The sequence below is a fragment of the Maniola hyperantus genome, chromosome 24 (assembly GCF_902806685.2).
Source record: "Maniola hyperantus chromosome 24, iAphHyp1.2, whole genome shotgun sequence".
NCBI lineage: Eukaryota > Metazoa > Arthropoda > Insecta > Lepidoptera > Nymphalidae > Maniola > Maniola hyperantus.
Window position 1 is genome coordinate 3,792,388 of NC_048559.1, and position 26,706 is coordinate 3,819,093.

Below are 26,706 nucleotides of genomic sequence, written 5' to 3' on the forward strand. Positions count from 1 at the left end.
GGGGTAGATGAGACAAAAAAAAACCATCCCCACTTTACATGTAGGGGAGCTACCCTAAAAAAATATTTATCAAAATTTTATTTCACCACTTTGTCGGCGTGATTTATATTTATACCCATGCCAAATTACAGATTTCTAGCACTAATAGTCTCTGAGATTAACGGAGGACGGACGGACGGACGGACAGACAGACGGACGGACATGGCGAAACTATAAGGGTTCCTTGTTTACTACGGAACCCTAAAAAGAGGTACGTATATAAATGACATTAATCTTTGCTCACAAAATGTTAAGTAAGAAACCCATTACAGCGATAAGAAACTCATCTCACGTTGCGATATGACGTCGTAAACCTGACATGTACGTTATTACAAAGCAAAATCTTGGTAAGCGAAACTCGGAAGGAAATGTGAAAATTAACTGGCTGGTGCTCGCAACGTTGTCTAAGTTGAATATGAATAACTAGCTGACCCGCCCCGGCTTCGCTCGAGTGGAATTTAGAAAATCAACGTCGTGGTTTAATTTCCGAAAATCCTGAAACACGTATTTCTTCATTATGTGACCGAAAACCCAAATACCAATTTTCATGGAAAAAAATGAACAATTATGGACTTGCATCCCACTTAGTGGTGGAATTTCAAAAATCATTTCTTAGTGGATTCTATATAAAAAAACACACCCTCCAAATTTCATGTCTCTCGGACCAGCGGTTTAGTCAGTCAGTCAGGACTTTGAATTTTACAGATTATGTAATGAAGACTTCAGCCTCTTATTGAGGAGGTCGGCGGGGTGATTACGTAAAACGTTGCAGTAGCGACAGCAACGCGACTGCAGTAGCAATCCGACAGTTCATTTGGTGTCTCTCTTCTTCTTCTTCTTCTTATTTTGCTTTGTGGCTATTGCTGTCTCTCTCTAGCCGGACGTTTGACAGCAATAATCGCGAGATTTACGCCTGTCGCAAGCCTGTCGCGAGATACGTAATCACCCCGCGGGAGTATGATCGCGGGTGCACATCGATGCATATCACATTCTCGCCATGTGAAGTCTACCAATCCGCACCTGGCCAGCGTGGTGTTATGACCAAACCTCATTCTAACAGAAGACCCGTGCTCAGTAGTGAGCTGGTGATGGGTTATTGATGATTGTAGCAACCCTCCAGATCAATGATGTATATGTTTTAAATCTTTCTTCGTGAAATGTTCTAAGTAAAGGCAAAAACCGCATCATTCAGAAATTGAAAAGTTATTTGAGTACTAAGCGAATACATAGATGTTATAACTATTATTATTATCGATCACGAGATTGTGCCGTTCGTGGCAAAGATTATCACTTATAATACCACAAGAGCTTCAAAATTATCGGGTATTTCCCGATAGGTTCGTTGCAAACAAATGAAGGAGTCAAGTTTTAAAAATCACGAGCGCGAAGCGCGAGTGATTTTTCCTGAAAAACTTGACGACTTTATTTGTTTGCAGGGAACCTTGAGGGAAATGCCAGATAATTTTGAAGCTCGTGTGGTATTCGGGGGATTATTTTTCCGTCCCAAATGTCGGCCAAAATCTCCAATTTTCACAATTGAATTCAACCTGTCAGTTTGACGTGTGGTTAATTTGACTGGATCATGTTTGTTTTTATATATAGCAACTACCAGAGAAAATTTTCAAAAAATTATCAGTATAATACCATGTAGGTTGTACCACGTGACGTCGAATGGTGCAATTCTATTGGTCGACATTTGGGTCGGAAAAATAATCATTATTAGTCACTGACAGACCCGGTCCGACATAAGTATTTAAGTAGGTATGTTTGTCCATTTTACATCTTCGTAGCAACGTAGCAGGTGCGTAGACTCTCGTAGTATCTTTTCATAAAAGGAGGCATTAAAGATAAACTTTTTCTTTTAGCCATCTGGCTGCTTTAAATTGTTTTATAGTAACTTTATAACTTCTTTTGAGGCACTTAAGTTCTAAGTAATAAGTAAATAATGAGTAAGTAGTAAGTGACCGTAATTATTCAATGATGGCTTAGGTTTTTCTAAATCCTGAAGAATATCGTTGATTTTCCGGGATAAAAAGTAGTCGAGATGCAAGTTTTCACTATGTCTTTTGTCAAAATCAATTATTGAAAAGACAGCAGCAGTGGGAGGGCGGGCGGTGCATGTTGCACTATAGGGATTTGATCTGGTTCAGCGGATTATAGTAAATTAAGCTTTTGGTTCATTGTATATTCTGAAAAGGTAATAAACAAGCACACTTTTGCATAATATAATTATTAGGGATGTTTTTACATGAATGAAGTCGGATTCATAAACCAGTAAAAAATAAATTATTTGGTACTTAAACCTAAGTAAATAAATAGGTAGTACCTACAGTAAAGCGCGTAGTAGTTGACATTGCAGATTGAAGTGCAGCTCGGGTCAGGTCAAGTGGACTAGGGCCGGGTGAGAACGGATTTGACCTGGGGGATTGGAGGACTCCAATCATTCTATACTACTGTGTAATTTACACTTAACCTAAATTAATTTACTTAAACCTTTCTGAAGGATTAGTTTATTTCTTAGTCGAAATCGAATGGACATTCCTACAACAGTTTGAGCGTACGGATTCAGAGATATGGTATAAATAAAACATTGACGTGTATAAATAAAACATATAGCTAGTTACTAATATAGCGACTTCACCCAGCCCGCGGTATCAGACCGCGAAAGTTTTATATAAATCCTTTCCTATCCCGTGGGAATTCTGAAAAATCTGGCCTTATTCTTTTTTCTACAATTTATAGAGAACGTCGCGTCTGTGCGAAATTTCAGTTTTCTAGACTGTCGTTGATGAGTCAGTCAGTGAGTGAGTCAGGACTTCTCTCTAAATATATAAAAGGAAAAGTTGAGTGACTTACTGATCAATCAATGCACAACTCTAACTCCTGTAAGGATCTGGCTAAAATTTGGCATGCAGATAGCACAGTTTTATGAGTATCGTAAAAATATGCAGCAGTTTTATAACGAAGACATCTAACTAAATAAGAAATAACTTTGGAAATTGCAGACATATACTAGGAAATGATTTTTGAAAATTCACCCCCAAGGAGGTAAAGTAAGAGTTTGTGGAATTGAATAGAGATGAGCCGTGAAATGGTATAGACATTGAGACAGACAGACGAGAGACACACCATCGCATTTATAATAATATTAAGAATAGATTATGGATGTTGGATATCAAAATTTCTGTAACTTTTAAGTAGGTACTAACACTCTCTCACAGAAGTTACAAGTAGGTATTAGACTTACGTACACATTCAGCACGATTTGTGTTTGCAAAGTTCGTTGAATGTTTGAGGCTTGAATGTAACCAGATACCTATAATAACGAATAAGTACGAGCATCCTGTCAGAAGCCATTATTTGTTTTCAACAAAAACCAGTTTCCACATATGCCTGCAGATATCATGAGAGATTTATTACGGAAATTTATTTCCTACTTTACTCTATCCACGGAAATAAGTTAGTTGGCATAGCTCACAGATTAAAGAAACTGTGGTTATATTGGTACTCGTATTATTTACAATCAGCATTATACTTTAGTTATTAAAATAATAGTTAGTAAGAAGATTGTGGTGCAAATAGTGCAAGCATACACAATCGTGAACATTGTGGGGTCTGCAAGTTGATACCGTTACCATAGGTTCTCGTTTCACTTACAATCAGCATTACAAAAATAATAGTTAGTTAGATTGTGGTGCAAATAGTGCAAGAATACACAATCGTGAACATTGTGGGATCTGCAAGTTGATTCGGTTACCATAGGTCCTCGTTTCACTCACGATCAGCATTATACCTTAGTTATAAAAATCATACGTACTTGAAGAGATAGCGGTGCAAATAGTGCAAACGTACACAACCACGAACAAATTTTAATTGCTTTGCAAATTTATCCATTACTCTAGGTTCTGGTTTCATTCACAACATAATTGTGCAAATAGCGCAAACAAAAATAATCGTTAACATTGTGTGTATATAAATCATCATTTAAGTCATCATTTACAGCTTCTCTTTTAACATTTTTTAAATAATTATTACTTACCATTTATTCGTGTTGCCAATTGAATGTCATTTGGCGAATTTTGATCAAACGTAGGTAGTAAGAAAGTAGAAAGGATTTTTGAAATTTCAATCCCTAACGGGGTAAAACAGGGGTTTGTAATTTGCGTAGTCCACAGGGACAAAGTCGTGAGCATAACCTTCTAATGAACTATAATTTTTATAAACTGAAATTATCATTTTTCCATTGCTTATTGCTAATACGATCTTATTAATACATTTTTAGATTTTTTCTCGCTTGGTGTAAAATACCATATTGTTTAGTTTCGTTTAAAATCGAGAAACCATAGTACCACCACTTAGTTGATTAGACTTCGCTTTAATGTATTTAAATCATCGTTGAGTTATTTGCAATCGCAGTCAACGTTTACAACTGCATTACAAATTTAGTTTCACTGCAAATTTCAAAGCTCTTTAGAGTACATAGAGTACTAGAGGAGTTTAGTTGAGGTCTGAGAGGTAATCGAATTTAGTTGGCTCTTAAACATATTACGTTGCTTCGTTGCTTATCTATTTAAACTGTTCTATCCAAATTCAGTTTCAAATAATTTATTCAAAATCACTACCCCTATTATAAATGCGAAAGTGTGTTTATTTGTTGGTTTCTCCTTCAATCACGTCGCAACGGAGGAACGGATCGACGTGATTTTTTGCATGGGTATAGTAATTTAATACCTGGAAAGTGACAAGTGGCTACTTTTTATCCCGGAAAATTAAAGAGTTCCCAGGGGATTTTTAATACCTAAATCCACGCGTACGAAGTCGCAGACATCAGCTAGTAGGTAATAAATTACTCTTTTTAATGGTAGGTTGTTGGATTTGTAAGATATAGTGTACACAGAAAACTTTTGTAGGTGTGTGTATATATTAAATCAAATCAAATCAAACATATTTTTATTCAAAATAGGTAATAAATTACACTTTTTGATGGTTGGGTTTGTAATAGTGTCTTGCATTTGTAAGATGATGGTATAGTGGTGATAATTTTTACGCGAACTAAAACTAAAGCTACGAGGGTTCCAAACGCTTCCAGGTCTGAGAAGAGCCTAGAAGAAACGCAGCCGGGTATTCTTTTAATTACTATACGTGAGAGTGTGTGTTCCATCAGCGTACGAATGCAAATACTATTTAAGACTACTTTTACAGTCGAGAATACTTAGTAGCAATACTTTCTTGATTAGACTTCTCTGCAGTGAGTTTAAGCGGTCCTTGAATTATTAGCTAATGCGTTGGCTGTAGTAGTTACCGTTTACAATTGCTTTGTAGGATTAGTTTCACAGCAAACTTGCACTGGACGAGAGCTGGAGTTTGCGGCGTATTGAAGAGAACTTGCAAATTACAATTAAGGCCGGCTTTTAACACAAGTTCACCATATTAAAAGCTGTTACTTCGCACCTTTATCCTGTAGAATTTAATTGTTTATCCTCAAGTAGGTATTAGTCGTGTCTTGGTCTTGTTATGGTTGTGTCTTAGTCGTCTCTTGGTTTTGTCTTGGTCATGTCTTGATCGTTTCTTGGTCGTGTCTTAGTCGTTACTTGGTTTTGTCTTGGTCATATCTTGATCATTACTTGGTCGTGTTATAATCGTGTCTTGGTTTTGTCTTGGTCATGTCTTGATCGTTTCTTGGTCGTGTCTTAGTCGTTTCTTGGTCTTGTCTTGGTCATATCTTGATCTTTCTTGTTCATGTCTAAGTCGTCTCTTGGTCTTGTCTTGGTCATGTCTTGATCGTTTCTTGGTCGTGTCTTAGTCGTCTCTTGGTCTTATCTTGGATATGTCTTGATCGTTTCTTGGTCGTGTCTTAGTCGTGTTTTGATCTCGTTTTGACTTGGCTTCATCTAGGTCGTGGCATAATCATTTATTGCTACTGATTGACCCACTGCATTGGTTTGAGTGAACGTGCTGGAATGAGCTCATGCACGCGCGTTCAATTTATTGGACCACGCACGATGTCAAACGCTGTTTACGCTGAACGCTAATACCACAGTTTACCTTAGGAATCAGTTAGGGACCTTAAATAAACTTCGAGGCTGGCAGGCGTCAAATGTTAATACATCTGACGCAGGTAGCCCTAAAGTAGCCCTATTTTTCTTTAATTGTACGTCATTATTGCCTAATATTTGACATACTATCGTCGGTTTAGGGTAATCAAGAGTTCTCTTACTTTAGTTCACTCTGCTAATACGCTAAACAAAACGAAAGAACGCTAGTCTGAAACTGCCCCATCTTAAAAGACTATTCCGTTTCAAAGTAATTTAATCATTAAAACCCAGCTCAGACTCCAATTCTTGATTAGAGGCAATTTTGAAAATGCAATTCAGAATGCAAAATGCTGATATTTCTCGAGCATCAGCAAACAAAACGAGAGCCACTTTAACTTGCTTCGGCTAACTTTAATTACGAGATTCTGATGGAAAAAGGTTTTTTAATGCTTATGTAGAGGCGTGCGGCCTCTTTTAAAGCTGGCAGCTGCGAAGAAAACATTCCACTTTGCAGCTGCCACTTAGAACACCATTTGAATTCGGAACGATTCGAAAATCTTGCTGCCCTTCTTCTAATATCATTGGCCCTTGGCGATCTCCGGGGGCCAGAGTCACTCCAGAGATATCAAGACAAGAAGAAACACCTCGGTCGAGCATCAAGCTCCGGCCCTCGTTTTCCACCAGAGTTCCAAATGTAAATACGGCGCAGGCAGAAGCGGATTAAATTTCAAGAGCGCCCTAGGCAAGCACCTCATAGGCGCCCCTCTAACAGCCATATTAAATTTTTTACTGATTAACTAAGTAACGAAAGAACGAGGAATCATACTTTTATTGCATATAGGCCATTAATGGAACTCTACATGATCACTTGCGCCTCTTCGTAACGTCGCGCCCCTAGTAACGTGTTTAGGTTGCCTTACGGATAATCCGCCTCTGGGCACAGGTAATATACCTCAATTGTAAATACACAGTGAACACATTATGTGAGCAGTTCTTTTATTTATGCACCACGCTGCCACACTTATAGCCACAACTGTACACAACTCGCGCCAATTCTTCATCACCATTATGATGATGAACCCATCGCATTAACTAGTGAGCACGGCTCTCTTCGTAGAATGAGAAGGGTTTAGGCCATAGTCCACCACGCTTGTCAAATGCGGATTGGCAGACTCCACATACTTTTGAGAACATTATGGATAAATCTCAGGCATGCAGGTTTTTTCATGATGTTTTCCTTCACCGTTAGAATGCTTAAAATACACATAAGACCGAAAAGTTAGAGGTGCATGCCCGGGATCGAACCCCTGACCTCCCGATTAAGGGCCGACATCTTAATCACTAGGCTATCATTGGTTTTTAGGGTTCCGTACCCAACGCAACGTAACCAACGTTTAACGACCTGTATAAGGTCCCCCCTCCCTCCTTCCCCCCTCCTGCAAGCCAGCCAGCTAAACAGCCAGCCAACCAGCTGAAGGGAAGGTATGTGGGACTCACCGGCCAAGAGGCGACCGGAATACCCACTAAAACCCAGCGGCGCACCTGCGCGTCGTCTGGCTACTGGGTCACGGGAACACCGAAGCAGTCAACCGCGACCCAGCCAGCGACGTCCGCCGAGGCGGATCCTCTACCGGGGACCCACTCACGAGGTCCCCCACCACATGTCCGAGGCGCACCAATGATGTGCTTTTGTTGTTATAGCGGCAATAGATTTATTTATATTTTCTGTGAACATTTCAACTTTCTTCCTATTACGGTTCAAGAGATACAGCCCGCTAACAGGCAGACGGACGAACATAATGACAGTGGAGGCTTTGTAATACGGGACCCCCGTTGGCACCTCCGAGCACGGAACCCTAAAAAAGAGCCCATTTATTCACAAAGTCGCTTTTTAAATCTGATAAGTTTCCTAGACAGGTTTTAAATGGCAAGCGAAAGTATCGGAAAAAAGATTACTGAAATCAATGAGAAATGGCTGAAGTTTTAAAGTGGACGGGACCTCCCATTCCTGATTCGAACTACATAAATTTGGATAGGATAATTTATATTCATACTAAACGATGCCCGCGACGTCGTACGCGTGGATTTAGGTTTTTAAAAATCCCGTGGGAACTCTTTGATTTTCTGGGATAAAAAGAAGCTCCAGATCTTCAACTATACTCATGCAAAAAATCACGTCGATCCGTTGCTCCTTTGCAAGTTGATTGCAGGACAAACCAATAAACCAACAAACAAACACACTTTCGCAGTTATAATAATATTAAGAAACATTTTGATTATAATAAAGGTGAGTAAAAAAAATAGCATTCACATACCTACCATAGAAATACCAAAAGAGAAAAATATTTATTCAAAATGTTGCCATTTCAATCCGATAAAGTTCCATTCTGATTCATGACTTCCAAACACCAAGCAAAAAGTATTGGAAAAAAGATTACGAGGACGAATAAAAGGAAACATAGACCCAATGTAGAGGGAGGCGCCATGCGCAGCGTTCCCCTCTGCGAAATTACATGACCACTGGGTCTAAATATATATACGAAATATCTGGTTATACTCTATCCACGGAAAAAAGTTAGTATAGCGCTCTCTCTGTTACCCAATCATAAACGTGTTTTCAAAAAACATTAGAAATTCAATTCGCAAAACATAGTTTCGTTTGTGATTGATTAGTGTTTCAAAGTGGTTAACGCCAACTGAGGTTTCTGGCTTTGTCATTGGTCTGGAATTAAGTAACAGAGAGAGCGCTATACTAACTTCTTTCCATGGATAGAGTATTGTAGCTGCTTGTTGCTTTGTTGCTGCAGCATTATTGTTATATGAGATAAATAATAATAATGAATGCCGTGGCTAGGAATTTAGTTCGGGGAGGTTGAACCTTGACTTGGATAAGAAAATCAATAAAAAACTGAATTTGAAAACCTCTCAGACTACGGCCATTGGCCATGCATAAGGATGCCTTCATCTAGTAGAGAATAAAAGGATTTATATTTTCGCTGAGCGAAGTGGTTGCTGGAACACAAGTATATTTTGTATAGAAGCAGGCGTTACTTTGCGGAAGTCCATGATATACAATGAATAGCTTAATTTGCTGTAATCTGCTGAAACATGTTTCAGCGTATTACAGCAAATAAAGCTTTTGGTTCATTGTATACGAATATATTTTTCTCAGAGTGGGTTGAATTGCTATTTTCCACCGCTGTGAAAATGTTTTTTTTTTTGTATTGAACCTGTCTATGTCTTCTCCTAGACGGGTTGATCAATGAACATGAATATGGAATGGCGGAAGTTTGAACTAACTAATGATTTAACTTCTCCAGACTCGATTTATAGACAGTTAGTAATCGAGAAATGTTTATTAAAACTGGAATTTCCTAGACTGACATTTTAGTTTCTTTTTTTACAAACTGTTCACGAAGCTTAGCTACCAGTGACTCACGACATTATTGCAAATATGATTTACTAGCTGACTACACAAATTTCAAACCCCTGTTTCACTCCCTTAGGGATTGAATGTTAAAAAATCTTTTCTCAGCTGATGCCTGCGCTATAGTTATCTGCATGCCAAATTTCAGCCTAATCCGTCCAGTAGTTTGAGCTGTGCGTTGATAGATCAGTCAGTCAGTCAGTCACTCAGTCAGTTAGTCAGTTGTCCTTTTCTTTTTAAATATTTAGATTTATTTAAGGCCTATTAAAGGCCGGACCGCATTTCCTGCAGATTGAAATAATTTTTGATGATTTGTATCGCGCTGTGCACTGTGCAGCGCGACGCAGCGCCGCTGTTAAGCAGTCCGGTTCTTCTCAGAACAGAGCGCATTTGGAACCCTTGTAGTTTACTTATATTAGCCGCCTATCAAGCCTAAAGCCTCTTAAGATAAGCTACTTCTTCTCAGGCTAAAGGACAAATAATTGATTATTATCACCATCTCGACCCGTCCATTTGTAAAATTGTACTTCTGTCAGTCAAAAAGTTTACTCTGATATCCATACTAATATTATAAATGCGAAAGTCTGTCTGTCTGTCTGCTAGCCTTTCACAGCCCATCTGTTCAACCGATTTTGACGAAACTTGGTACAGCGATAGCTTGCATCCCGGGGAAGGAAGGGGCTTATCCCGGAAAATCAAAGAGTTCCCACGGGATTTTTAAAAACCTAAATCCACGCGGACGAAGTCGCAGGCATCCTCTAGTAAATAATAAGTATTTTGAATCTTTGGATCAACGGAGACATTCGTAACTTTCGGAAATATTGGTCTTCAAGACCGAAATTCAAGCTCAAGAAGGTTAAGCGATAAAAGAGGTATGTAAGCTCATAAACAAACGCTTTAATGGAACAAGCAACTTTAAGGGTTCACCCGGAATTGGATCCTTTCTTACGAAGGGCCTCTCAATAATTCTTTGAGGACGGAGGAGGAAGTGGACGCAATCATGCGTTAAGGGCCCTAAGGTAAATAATAGGACACAATGGGTGACTGATGGATTTATTGACACAAATGTATAAGAGAAATATTCCTTGCACTCTCTCCATACAAACGTAGTTAAATTTTTATTCGAATCAATCAAAATCAATGAAATGTAGACATATTCTTAAAACTCATCATGATCAACCCATCACCGGCTCGCTACAGAGCACGGGTCTCCTCTCAGAGTGAGAAGGGTTTTGGCCATAGTCTACAAGCAAGTGTAGATTGGCAGACTTCACACACCTTTGAGAACATTTTGGAGAACTCTCAGGTATGCGAGTTTCCTCGCGATGTTTTCCTTCGCCGTTAAAGCAAGTGATAATTTAATTACTTAAAACGCACATGATTCCGAAGAGGTGCGTGCCCGGGATCGAACTCCCGATCTCCGGTTAGGAGGCGGATGTCGTAACCACAAAATTATCATAGCTTATTACTAATCTATGTATAAAAATATAGTTTACTTTGAAGTGGTACACAACAGTTCTAATGCCCTATTAAAACTTTTTTTTTTGACCACAATCACACCTGATGGGAAGTGATGTGGCCTAAGATGGGACGCGTTTACCTAGAAGATGTCTATTCACTCATCATGATTAGCCCGATTTCTGTGGTACAACCTCAAATCTAATTCAGCCTTAGTCAATTTTAATCTCGTTCTCTCTAACTTTCGCCATTCTTCATTCGTGTTTCTAATCTTTTCCCCCAAAAGGCACTTTTGCTTTATTTTGAAAGTCACTCATAAAAGTTTGTAAATTTTCTTTTTTCTTTCACTTTAAGTACCTACCCATTGGAAATATAATTGTGACCTTTATAAAAATTTCCATTTCTTATTTCGGACGCATTATAAATAATTTTATTTGTGATAATCACAAAAAGTCACAGTGTTCTTTAACATCAAAAGTTTTAGAACTGCACGATTTTATGGACAGACAATTAGACAAAAGAACAAAATTTATCCAATCCTCAACCAAAATTCAACCTTGCTTTGTTGGGTCAATAATTTTATTCAAAGTATAAGTATTTGCAAAATACCTATAGCCTAGTGGTTAGGACGTCCGTCTCCTTTCGGGATGAGGTTGGGGGTTCGATCCCGGACACGCACGTCTAATTTTTCGGAGTTATGTGTGTTTTAAGCCGTGAGGAAATCTGCATGCCTGAGAGTTCTCCATAATATTCTTAAAGGTGTGTGAAGTCTGCCAATCCCCACTTGGCCAGCCTGGTAGACTATGGACGAAACTCTTCTCATTCCGAGAGGAGCCCCGTGCTCTGTAGTGAGCCGGTAATGGGTTGATCATGATGATGATTTGCAAAATAAACTCGTCGCTTGGCGATGTCAAATTATGAATATCCCTGAATCGGATAACGAATAAGTCGGATTGAAGTCCGTACCGTTCACTTTAAACTTTTCCCATTCCTTATTCATGGCAGTAGAGAGTTGTATGTTAATAGAGCAGCAATTCTCCAGAAAATTTACTATCCTGCCTGATGCACAAGTACATCAGTCATTCGGTATGTCATTCTGTAAACTGGTGTCTCACAGCCCTCATCTCACGTTTGTCCCTAGAGAAACCCTATCAGTACGCGTGCGAGTCCGATTCAGACTTCACCGGTCTTTAAATCTTTAGCAGTCTGTATTCCAGTTTGAGATCCGCTGCTCCATGGGCTAAGTTACCTAGCTCAATGCATGGCAGTAATCTTTTCCCCAATACTTATTGTACCTTTCTAAAAGTACTGAACTTTATGAATTATTGCTAGGTAGGCATTTTAATATTTTTTTTGCTGTGGTCAAATGCTTTAGCTTTGGGTAATTATTATACATCAATTATTATTATCAACTAGCTTATGCTCGCGACTTCGTCCGCGTAGACTACACAAATTTCAAACAACTATTTCATCCCCTTAGGGGTTGAATTTTCAAAAATACTTTCTTAGCGGATGCCTACGTCATAACAGCTATCTGCATGCCAAATTTCAGCCCGATCCGCCCAGTAGTTTGAGCTGTGCGTTGATAGGTCAATCAGTCACTCAGTCAATCAGTCACCTTTTCCTTTTATATATTCAAATTATTATTATCAATGAATGTGGTCATATAATGAAGTTATTTCTTATATTAACGTACACTTTCGTTCACAATAATTTAAGATTATCCAAGCCACTGATTAAAAATCATTCGCTTTCACATAATTTTCATACATATCAGTTGTTAGAATTTTAAGGTCATCCCAGCCATTATAGTATCTATCCTTTGCTTTTATATGAGTTCAGGTGAGCCACAAAGCATTCGACTATATAATTATTTTCATTTCAGTAAATTTCAAAACCACAAGGGACTCTAAAGACTTATAAAATCAACTTACTTCCCGTATGTACGGGTAACCACAAACCTATGTTATATTGTGCTATGATAAAATAGCCTGTATGTGAATATAGTAAAACATAAAATTGAATGAAAAGTTTTCATGTGTTATGATGTGTAGGGCGAATCTCATAATTTTACGGTCTTTGCTGCCGCAAATGTCATTACAGTGAACAAGACTCTGAAATTCTTTGCACAGGTTAATGTATTTGTAGAGGTGTTTCATTATTTTTAAAGCAAACTTTACTTAATTAACTTTTTTCTTGCTTTCTTCTTTCTTAGCTTTATTTTGGGCTACAAGATCCGTAGAAGCCGTAAGGACTGAAGAGGTGCAAGAGATAACAGGACCATCAGTAAATAAATAATTTTCGTCAACTTAAATCTAAGAGGGTTTTAAACGTGCTTTGTTCTAAGGTCATCTCATCATCATATAAAATTGTAACGTCTTGGCGTTGTCGCTCCCGTGCCCCCTGATACCCCTAGGACTTTGTAAATGAATAAAAAAGTTCCTATTTAAAACTATTTTTCATTATCCTCTCTAGTTTTACCTATGAAAAGTCGTGGCTAATTCTGTTATACACAATTATTAAACTAATACTACCTACTCAAACTAAATACACTAAAATTAAATAAACTAAATTAATATTTCTAAACCTAGTGCTATCATTTTCCGAAAGGAGCATTATGAAAGGGATAGCACTATACCCTAACCGTGGAATGAAGCACTCACTCTGTTTGGCTCTATCATTTGTATGGGATTTCGTAACAGAGAGAGCTCTATAAACTAACTTTTTTCCGCGGATAGGGTAAAGATTTAAAAATATTGTTTAGTTTAGGGACAGTTTACATAAGAATTAGCCACATAACACATAAATCAACTGCTACAAATTGCTATAGCTAATAGCTGACATCAAAATTTACAAGCTCTGTATATTCAATATTCTATGGCTCGTTAACCAATTTGTGTAAGAAAAATGTATTCATCGTTATCGTAATCAGTATAGATTTAAATATATTGTTTTGTAGGGACATGAGGTAACATAAGAATTTAGCCACATAACATATAAATCAACTGGTACAAATTGCTGTAGCTAAATGCTGACATCAAAATTTACAATCTCTGTATATTCAATATTCTATGGCTCGTTAAACAAATAACTCCATGTAAAAGATTAAATTTTTATACTACTGCTGAATATTCCTACAAGAGACCTCCGAGTAGGTATATCCAGCCGTAGACGTCCTCTGACTTAACTGGCGTCTGTATATTCATTGCCCTATGCCCGTTAAACAAAGGACTTCGTGAAAGAGATTATTTGAGGCTTTTGTTGCATTGACTAAAATAATAGTAGTACCTATTCCATTCTTGTTGCAAGACTTTTCACCATTAACTACTGTACGAGAAATAATGACTTTGTTTGATTATGTCTGTTGTAATATATAGGTACTTACTTACCTATCAGAGGTCTGACTTTTTGTACATATACAATCCCTGAAAGTTTATAATATAAATGTCCGTTATTTTTCAAGTAATATCTTTCATCTATTATTTTTTTTTTTTTTTTTTAATACAATATAACTTAAAGCTAGCCTTATCTAATTACTATATAAATCATGACCGCGTGGAATGGTGCCAAGAATACTGGCTGCATTTCCGCGCTGGACAGCCAGGCTGATCCGCTGCGCAAAAAATGAGCCAGCCCTTCTGTCACCAGTTGAGGCTATTAATCGCGGTGAAATGTCTCGTAAAAAATTTTTAGCACTAATTCTCCATGGCCCCAGGGTCTCCACGGCAAACGGCACAAAAATGTAACTCTCTATAAGAGAGGCATACTTGCGCCGCTTGCCGTTTTCAGCTGTTTCTGCTGCGGCTCCCGGTCTTGATGCTGTCTTCCTGATATGACACGGGGCCAATGTGTCAACGCAAGTTGCGTCCCACATTAGCGCCCGTCCCCGTTCCCAGGGAACCAGCGTCAATCCATCAGGTCTCTTGCCATCATCCCGACTAATCCCTGCCGGCTCAATGAGCGCAGGAATATTTATGGTGGCAAGAGCTCTTTTAATTGTATCGTTAAGTTAATCTATTATTTGACTCCCTTGGGGTGAAATTGTCAAAAGTTGTTGAAGGTTGCATTTCTTCATTTTTCTACGAAAGTCTGAATGATAATTTTCTTGGACATAATCTGAAAAATTAGGGATTTGTATACAAACTGTAATCCATTCATAATAAAATTTCCAAAAATCCTTACTTAGTGAGTGGCTACATCAGTACCTACCCTTATTATAAATGCGAAAGTGTGTTTGTTTGTTGGTCCTTCAATCACGACGCAACGGTGCAACGGATTGACGTGATTTTTTTTCATGGGTATAGATAAATACCTGGAAAGTGACATAGGCTACTTTTTATCCTGGAAAATCAAAGATTTCACACGAGATTTTTTAAAACCTAATTCCACGCGTACGAAGTCGCGGGCATCAACTAGTCATAAATAAAGAATCCTATTGTCATAATTTCAGACTTCTAACCTTATTAGACTTTCTCTTAGATCGATCAGTCAGGCAGTCAGTACTCAGTACAAGTATTTTATATGTAGAGTCAGACAAAACTTTTTATATAATTTTATGTATGGGTTTCATTTTACTGGAGGTAAATGTGAAAATGTGGCTGTCTGTCTTTTAACCTTTCATGTTTCAACCGCTGACGGCTACAGAGAAAGAAATTTTTATTTGTCGGTATTTTCGCGAGTAATATTATTATCTTCGTGTTCCCAAAAACATGGAAGAACTTATATCAAATTTACTACGTGATCAAAAGTATCGTGATATAAGGGAATCCCTTGACACAGAGATAAACTTTCACAAACAAAATACAGATAAACACGTTGTACCTACGCGACGCGACGACGGCGTCCATATTGGGTAGTTGGAAAAAGTTCTGCTGATAACATGATTTTGTATTGAAAACTGTTTAAAAAAAACGGCCAAGCGCGAGTCAGAGTCGCGCAGCGAGGGTTCCGTGCTATAGACCAATTTTTTCGAGATTTTGCACGATAAATCACAACCTATTATGCATAAAAATAATGAAAATCTGTTTTAGAATGTACGGGTAAACCCGTTCATAATTTTATTATTGATACCCCACTTGGATACTAATCTTACTTTGAAAGTTGAAAACACTAATTATTTGTTCATGAACACGTCATATTGATTTTTTTGTGATGTAACCACAAATTCACGGTTTTCGGTTTTTCCCCTTATGTGTGCTATAAGACCTACCTACCTGCCAATTTTCATGACTCTAGGTCAACGGGAAGTATACCCTTTAGGTTTCTTGACAGAAACGATGCGCTCCGCTTCGTGCCCTCCTCTCGAATCTGTTCTGTCAGAATCAGGTACACGATGTTCATATATTTTATTCAAAAGTCCGCTTAGCTTCGCGCCGCTCCAATTACACTGTTTCCACAGATGTGAAGTGCAGATTTCAAACACTGTGCTTGGCCAATTCATGGTCCACTCCACTCCACTTCACTCCGCCCAGTTCCGCGTCAGTGAATACGCACCTTTACAGGAGCCGCGTTGAATGCGTTATCGTCGCGTGTCGTGTATGTATAAGCCTTTAAATCACTAACGAACAAAACTACCCGTTTCAGAACACAAGTTTCACTTCAATACGCTTCGTCTTTAACGCGAAGCGAAGCTGTATTTTTAACAAAACGACGCGGAGGTACGTCGAAGAGATTTGAAAGAAACTTTGTTCTTTGTACGCGCTCTAGATAGAACCTTCTTTTTAACACTTTTGAAAGCTGCCGAGTTTAAAATAGACTAGGTATGCGATTCAGTACTACAAGCTTGTTAAACTTGTTTCTCTGCGTCGTACTTGTACTGGCCAGAGTTGCGGTGAGAATTTTCGAGTGACAATAATCCAATGGGCCCTTAAAGCTAGCGCGCACCACGGTCCGTACGTTCTTTTTTTCGTAAAATCTGATGAACTATAGAAATACATAGAAGTGCGCGCACTTCGGCATTTATTCCGCACCGGATTTTAATAGATATAAATTCAAATTTGCGGATTTTAAAACGCACCGCAACTCGCCGCACCGCAGAGTAGCTCACGACACAAAGGTTTGACGACGCTTAGGTTAGTATAGATAAGATTTTAAATCTCACCAACTTACTCGTATATACCTATTACCCGACTATGGCAAAGCCAAAAAGGAAGGGTTATGATTTTAATGCAAAAAACGAACATTCCGTGGAATAAAAAAAAAGTACTTTATGTTGTGTTTTTTTCTTATTAATCTACTCTAGAGAGATCCTTAAGTGGTAATCAGTGAGAGGCACCTTTGTATCTTACTTAGTTATCAAGAAAATGGTAATTGAAATTTTACAGATGGATGGTAATGAAAATTGATTGGATTGTAATGAAATTAGGCTTGGATATATACTTAAAGCAAAGGATAGTAATATAAAAAAGATAATTATAATAAAAGAAATTCAGTACAATGTAATCAACGGTATTTATCTCTATTTAGTAATTATTTTTAATCAGTCTGAAACAATCAACAAGGCGGAATAATTTCTACGACATAGTCTTAACACAAAAGTTATTATACAATAGATAGCCTGAAATATAGTTTTCGTTTATAAGTTAATATAATAGGAAAAAAGTTAAAATATATTTGAATAATATAAAACTGAAATATAATTATTATTGATGCAATAAAAATATAGCTAGCTAGTCTACTGGCAGTCAAATTATGCCAAAGTTCTAAACTATAAAAACTAATAAAACAATTTAAGAAATCAAGAAATAACTAATAGCACAATTCAAAATAAATCATAAACATGAACACATAAATTTAATTCGTCACTATCGTCATCTGATTAATTTATATCTAACTAGCTTATCTACCAATAGTCAAATGATGGCAGTTAATTTTCGTAGCTTCGTTAGCTTAACTAAATCACAGTATTTCACTGATAAAACTCCTAGAGTTAAAGACACAAAAACAAAATTAAATAATGAAAAAAAAATGACTACAGTTTACCGACACTCAAAGTAAGTATTCTAATTTTTGCAATGTTTTAAAATATAAAAAATAATAACAAATACAAATATGACATCTTGAATTAACTAATAAGCACTGCACAATTCAAAAGCAATCCTAAACATGATAAAACTTAAAAAATATTGAATTCGTCGCTATCGTCATCTGATTCATTAACATCTATAATGTATTTGTTTTGGTTTTCTGATTTAATTGGTGGAATAACAAAATGCCGGTGGTCAGAGTTGAAAGATGCTGCCAGATTTTTTGGGCGCATTGGTAAAAAAAGTTTTTTGTTTGGCTCCTTATAAAATTTACGATTTTCCCAACTTAAGCGTACGTCAGATAAAATCTTGACTTTAGGAGATCTTGGTGCTGCCGAAGAGGAAGCTATATTTGTCAATGGTGAAATATTTAACTCGATTAAATCCTCCAGAAGTGGTAAATTTTCTAAATTATCTGAATCTGTTATATTATTTAAAATGGTTGGCGTGCTTATGTTTAATATGGACGGATCTGCATTGACATTTGTGGCTTCATTTTTATCACAATGAACACCAGATTCGTCTATCTGGATATCTTTAATAAAACAATCCGCAAATTCTCTCTTGCCTTTTTTAGAAACTGATTTATAGCTTTCTTGTAAATTTATACATACAGTTTCACTAAACATCAGTTGTTTTTTATCAGTTTCTTTCTTCTTTTCTGGACGTATATCTATCAATACTTCTTCAGCTTTTTTTTCTTTTGGACCAGTTACTTTTCTAGTAATATTACGTTTGCGTAACGCCTCCTTTTCAATTTCTAGTTTATGAATTTAATTTTCAGCATCTTAATTATCTTTAAATGTTTGTAACGCATACGACGTATTAAATTTATAGGTTTTGATAATTTTCATGAAATATTTTGATTGCTTGGACCTGGTTCTTGTATTATTAAAGGATCTGATTGAGGGTATAAATGATTTTCTGAGTCACTAGCATCACTGTAGGGTGGTAAGTTTTTCATTAGTATTTTTTCTATTTTTTTTGGTCTTTCTTCCGGTTTAAGTAGCTTTGTGAGTTTTTTCGCCATCGCTTCCTTTGTTCCCGTTGCACCCTTGGAGTCATATTTATATAATGCTAATTATCTGCTTCTTTTTTTTCCTCGCTAAATATATCACTCTTTGTTTTTCCTTTTGTACTGTATATAGTTCAGGATTTGCTTTTATTTCAACATACTTTTCTCGTTTACGTAGATCTTTTGCCAATTTTTCTTCCTTTGTTAACTTTTTACGGGGTCCCGCCATTTGAGTACTGAATACCTAATAAATATACAAAAATACGGCCTTGTAACAACAAAACTCATAGCTTGAAATAATGACAGTAACTTTTATATAGGTAAAATGTACGATTGTTTTAAATCGTTAGTAACTTCACAGTTGATAGTGTAGGCGACGCGGAGGTGGGTGCGGAGAATAAATGACGATGTTCAGAGTGATCATAAAGATATGAAATTATGAATTAATATATGAAATTAAAATCAGTCATTACCTTCCAAAAGTGTTCATTACCATCCTGCATAAATTTGGATGGTAAGGATAGTAATGAAATGGAGATGAATGATTTTGAAATAAGTTCGTGATTGAGTTCAGTATCAAATCAAATTTTAAATAGGTACAAAATGGACTAAGAAGGTAAACATTCATTGATAAAATAATAATTTACTTACCACTGTACCTTCTGAATTCAAGGGAATGTGATGAAATTACTTCCTGACGAAACACTATTCCGAATGAAAAGATTTTGAATAATTTTGACATCAACACGCACACGCCCTTCTGGCTCCGTCGCCCCGGCTAACTGACTTGTAGAAACACGTCTTGCCCAAACCCATAGTTGTAGACGTACAGATACGTTCAAATTTTAAATTCGTTCAAATACGGATGGTTATGATTTTTTTACAGTGACAAAACTTAAAATAGCGATTTAATAAAATAAATAAGCATTATTAAAACAAACAAATATTTATTCATTGAGTTATGTATTAGATGTTAATATGACATATTAATTGGAGCAGTCCATTGAAATAAAAATAAATAAAAATTAACAAACTTTTGAATTCCAAATTCGGAATCAGAGAGGAATGAAATTATAGGAGGTATTTTTAAGTTAAAAAAAAAACTAATTCATAAAAGTAGAAAATGCGCAATACTGATTCTAAAGTGCTCATGACTGTAGCCCTTAAATAAATAATTATTCAATTAAAGTCTTATTTTCATAGGTTAATTACTCTGGATATGTTTTTTGCACGAAACGGCGGAATGAGCCTTTAGCAGTCTGTGTATTAAAGTTATTTACTGAAATATTCAGAAGAATTTTTTTTATTTTTTAAATTCTTTATTTAGCCAAATATAATTCTACAATTTTACGCTTGACATCCTAAAACTCTGTTGAGTTTGTATGGATGTTGCACATTCCTCTTATAAAACTAAACTAAACTAGATAATAACTAAGTACAAATCAAAACTGATGAAATCGATGCGATCTTAATAATATTGGTAGGTAAAATGTAGGTCGGTAGGTAATTAGCGAAATGTTACTAAATGCTCGCGATTATGACGTCGCACCGCGCACCGTGCAATCTAATAGCCACTCGCCAAACCGGTTTGTGCATCGCGGAGCGCCCAAGCATATACAGGTTGTTCCTTGAAAGGTTGCACTTGTCTTATTTCATGTGTCAATAAAATATTTTTTTAGAATCCGTTTTAAATTTTTTTCGGTGATTGATTCTCTTAATGATAGTGGCAAATTGTTTATGAGCCTGGGTACAAGATATTGGTTTGTCCGATTATGATAGATAAATCGATTGAAACTGGCCCTGGTCTACAAAAGGCTGTGCCACCGATCATGATGATCATGAAGTCTTAAGGAGTATATTTAAGTGTACAATTACCTATAATTATTTTTATTTTATTTTATTCAGATACAAGATATCCCTTAACTGCAATCTCACCTGGTGGTAAGTGATGATGTTGTCTAAGATGGAGCGGGCTAACCTCGAAGGGGTATGGCAGTTTTTGTTAAACCTTTTGGTTTCTACACGGCATCGTACCGGAACGCTAAATCGCTTGGCGGCAGGGCTTTGCCGGTAGGGTGGTACGAGCCACGATCGAAGCCTCCCACCAGATCCCTATTATATTAAATTATATTAAACCCTTTGGTTTCTACACGGCATCGTACCGGAACGCTATATCAACTGGCGACACGGCTTTGTCCGTAGGGTGGGAACTAGCCACGGCCGAAGCCTTCCATTAGACCAGACCAGAAATTTAGAAATCATAAAATCCCGAACCCCTGCCAGGAATCGAACCCGGGACCTCCCACTAATAAGGCCACAAAGCTTACCACTGCGCCAGGGAGGTCGCCCCTTGATAAGTAGTACATTTAATACCTACCTATTCAAAAGAGCCCTTGTTTCAAATGAGAATGAGAAAATTAAATCAGAATTTGTGAAAATATATTTTCATTTCATTAGTGTAGTTTTATTTATTTACTAACTTCATAAGCATCGTCTGCCCGCAACTGAAGAAAAACACTCTAATATTGAAGATGCAATTTATTTGTTAAGTTTTCCGAAGCAGTTTTTCTTGCTCTTAGAAACATCTAGTCCTTTATGAACTCAGTAATAAGTCAAATAAAACAGTGCAAAGGAATTTCAACGTCTCTATCGCTAATGAAAAATATTTACTTGCTCATTTTATATTCTGGGCTACGTTTTCTTTACTTTGTTTTTCACTTAAAACTTGTAAATGGCGAACCAAACAGTAAATACGAATCTTTACTGGTTTTCAAGCAAAACGGCCTAAAAATGTGTTGAAACTGGATCCAAAGTTCATGACTTTAACCACTGAATACTAACTTGAACCCATTTCCAAGCAAAACGGCCTAAAATGTGTTGAAACTGAATCCAAAGTTCATTATTTCAATCACAGAATACGAATTTGAACTCATTTCCAAGTAAAATGGTCTAAAACGTGCTAAGTCCAAAACTGAGTCCAAAGTTCATAATTTCTGAATACAAACTTGAACTCATTTCCAAGCAAACGGCCTAAAAGTATGCTGAAACTGGATCCAAATTTCATGATTTCAATCACTGAATACAAACTAAAACTTATTTCCAAGCAAACCGGCCTAAAAATGTGTTGAAACTGGATCAAAAGTTCATGATTTCAATCACTGAATACAAATTTAAACTCTATTTCAAACAAAACGGGCGTACAAATGTGCTAACATTGAGTTTAAAGTTTTCTATCAAAACGGTACAATTGCAGTAAAATTTCATCAGCTTTCATTCGGTAAGTCCCATTTGTTCTATAGAACTTGACGTCCTCAGACAAAATGAACAAATTAGGATGAAATTGTCTCATTTTGTTCGATGGCGTCAAGTTCTATGAAACAAGGACTTACCCCTTTCATTCAGTTTTTTTCTTCCTGCTGTAAAATTTTATTTTCGTGCAACTACTTATACCAATTTTTTTACACAGCTCCTCCTTAATTATCATCATGATCAACTTATCGCTGGCCCATTACTGAGACCAAGTTTACTCTCAAAATGAAGATTTAGTTTTAATTGTATTCTGTATTTTTATTCTTTGTAATATTGTATTTATCAATAAAGAGTAAATACATTTAAATAATAAACTTAATACTCAATAATAGAGTCTTTACCAAACTGGTTAATTTAGTATGCATAACTTAATATTGCAGTAAAACAAGAAATTTAAATAAACTTTACACGACTTATTTAAATTGGACGTCTTAGGAGCAGTGTTTCCGGCGGTATGAATAAAACATTCTCATTGCGAATTCAAAAACCGATCTAATCCGTCCTTATACCTACCCGCAGACAGCATAGGTATAGATAATATGACCGTGGCATAGGTAACAGCTAATAAGATAAACGCGGACTTGTAAGGGACGTTCCAATTTTTACACCTCACGGCACTTCCGTCATCCGAGTTCTATCCGTCATCCGTGAGAATACCAGCGATTATCTACGACATAATATGTCATAAGCTCCAATACAAAACAAAAGGAACGTCTTTTCAACGGATCGGTGTGTAACCGCCGTAAATCTTCATCGCAATCTAAAGTATTTTTTTTATCAATTTTTTTAAAGGCAACCTATAATGCCAGCCCCATCGTTACAAACTAAATTAAAAACAAACTATAGTTAAATCTAAAATTATAACAATTTGAGTGAATCTTCCATAATATTATACTAGCTTATGCTCGCGACTTCGTCTGCGTGGAGAACACAAATTTCAAACCCCTATTTCACCCTCTTAGGGGTAGAGTTTCCAAAAATCATTAGCGGATGTCTCCGTCACAATAGCTTTTTGCATGCCTTTCAGCCCGATCCATCCAGTATACTATATACTGGACGGATCGGGCTGAAATTATTGCTATTATGATGAAAAATCAAAAAGTCCTTACGGGATTTTTAAATCCACGCGGACGTAGTCATGGGAATCATCTAGTAGCCAATATTCTGGGTCATGACATAGGGTTCTTATATTCCGAAAAACAGCTTCAGTTTTGTTAAAAAAAATGCTATAAAAACCTAGTAGAATAATACAACTAACACTTATTGTTATTTTTTCTCTTGTCCGGGAATTAATCTTGTTAGAGTGTGAAACCCCACTCCTCAAACGCAATATTTTCTTGAGTCGAGATGCAAATATTTTTTTTCAAAGAAATGCTTTCAGCTTACGGTATTCGTGGTATTCTGTGATAAACAGAGAAATGAAAAATACACATAGAAAAAAAATGCAATCGCATGTCCGTCTCAAAACAATTTTTAAGGTTCTGTCTTTCTGTCTGTCTGTCCGTCTATTCGTCTGTCCTGCTGTTGGTCTGTCCGTCTATCGCGTGTGTCAAGAAAACCTAAAGGATACTTCCCGTTGACCTAAGAATCATGAAATTTGACAGGTAGGTAGGACTTACCTATAGCACAAGTAAAGGAAAAAAATCCGAAAACCGTGAATTTGTGGTTACATCACAAACAACAACAAATAATTAGTATTTTTAAGATTTCAGCATAGTTTTGGTTTTTTTTTTAAATAAATTGCTTGCAATACCTAACCATCGTGTGGCTTCACTCTTGACGTTTCATGCTTGACGACAAGAATTTCTCGCAGGCGAAACCGAGGGAAAGAGCTAGATAATAAGATACATTCAATACAACCAACAGTGTTTACTTATTTCAGAACATCTGACGCCACGTTTAAAAGGTATAAGGCATTATTCCTTTTATGTCAAGTGAAGATAAATAGCGTTTTCTATTCCCATTTCTGAAATGGGAAAAACATTGCATTTTACTTTTGCATTGTTGTGAAATTAATTGCTGTATTTGTACCAAGGGAATAAAATTTAACATGACATGTATTTTTAAATATACTTTATAAAGATATAGGATGTTTGATTGTTATATACAGGGTGTAACCAGAACGCTGGCAAAAACGAAAACAGGTGATAATACTGATGATGAGTGATAATAATATGATCACAAAAAAACGCGAAACAAAAACTACATTTTGTCAAATTTCACGATATATTGCAAATAAAACATCTGACTGACGCTAGAGGTCCACGAACGTTCCGGAAGTAGGTAGGCCACTCGGAAGTCGGATTCAATGCTGCATCGTAGGCGTGGCATTGACTCCGAGTTTTGCACGCTATACATTGCGGGTTTGAAAAATACTAAATCACTAAAACTACAAAATGAGGCAAATGGTTATTAGTGTTGGATTGTGTTTAGGTCTATATTACAATAACGCTAAATTTTTGCTAGCGTTCTGGTTATTGCGCACTTTGTACAGGGGTAATCTCCGGAACAGATGATCCGATTCTGAAACCTCTTTCTTTCACTAGTCATTAAGCTTTATCAGGTAATAGAATAATTAGCTCATTTTTTTGTCCAGCGCGGAAATGAAGCCTGTATTCTTTGCACCATTCGACGGGGGCATGGTTTGTATAATAATACAAAGCTAGCTTTAAGTTTTAGTGTAACATTTTCAAAGAAAACTTGTTACAATTTCACAAATCTAATAAAAATATTTAAGGAAATAATATTATAGAATTAAATAAATCGCAGCACTGCAGAAATAAAATTAAAATCCAACTTCGCATAACAGTCCCTAAGGAACGACGGAATTCACATATTTCTTCCTACATTCATATTCCAGATGCATGCTTTCATTTTTATATGCAATTTCAGAATATTTATTGCTAGCTATCTGATGCCTGCGTCTTCGTCTGCATGGAAAAATCTCCTGGAAACTTCTTTGATTTCCGGCGACATAAACCCTCCTACATATTTTTTTATAACTAAATGGGCTTGTCTGTAAATAATATTAATTGATAAGGAAGACAAAGGCTTAATAAAAAATTAAAAAATAGGGCTTGTCCTAGTGGTAATGATATTTGCGTCCTATTAGGGAGGTCGGGGGTTCCACCCCGGGGCCGGGGGTAAGAAATTGAATATCACATGCTTTAATGGCGAAGGAAAACATCGCAAGGAAACCTGAATGCCTGAGAGTTCTCCATAATGTTCTCAAAGGTGTGTGAAGCCAATCCGCACTTTGCTAACGTGGTAGACTATGGCTGTACCCGTAGTATAAGATTTTACGTCTCACCAAACCAAACCAAATTCGAGAGTCGAAATACTTCCGCGTTACAGTAAACTGGATCTTAAATACCTTGTTTTAAAGCTCAAGTTTGTCTACACTTCTACAGCCAGCGCTCCAAACGGAAACATTGGGAAATTAAAATCAGTGGCATTGAATATTTGACTTCAATTCAAGGCTCTTTAGGTCCATTTTACTTTGATGTTATTGTGTTTCGACTCTCGAATTCTAGCAACGTTTAGTGAGACGTAAAATCTTATACTACGGGTACTGGTGTCACTGAGCCGGCATCGCGCGAATCTGCGCGACAGTCAAGCGTTTTTTTTTTTTTTTTTTTTTTTAATAGCTATAGCGAGCAAGCGAGCAGGCGGGTCACCTGATATTAAGTGATTACCGCCGCCCATGAACATTTGCAGCACCAGAGGAGCCGCCGATGCGTTGCCGGCCTTTTAGGAATTTGTTGGTCCGCCCCTTGAATAACCCCATGTTATAATCTAGTGGGAACACCGCCGATGGGAGTTGGTTCCACAGTTTGCACGTGCGTGGAAAGAAGGATCTGGCGCAGCGGACGGTCGAAGTGCACCAGACACCCAGATGGTGAGGGTGAAATTCCTTACGGTGGCGCGCGGTGCGGTTGTAGAGAAGGGTGGAATGAGGTCAAAAAGCTCTTCAGAGCACTCCCCATTATACAGGCGATAGAACACGCATAGAGAGCTAACGTCTCTGCGGTGCTGGTTTTATTAGAGCGCGAGGCCTGAAGGGTTATACTTGACAACGATAATGATAAATGATCCGTCTCCATGGCTCAAGTTGTCACCACTACAAAATATAATATACTTCCTGACAGTTAAATAGTCGTGTCTGACCTACGATGCAAGTGCGAGCTCGCGCAGGTATTGTTCCACGTGATCGTGTGCTGTATGCAGATGTGCATTCACACCAATGCAGATGGCGAACGCGGGGTGCAGCGCAGCGCGCGGGCTGGTATGCTCCACTCTCTACACCACTCCATACTGACGCCTAAAAATGTAATTCGACGCGTGTTGCGTTGCGGTTAACTTCAAGAATAACTATTTAATTGAACATGAAAAAAATAT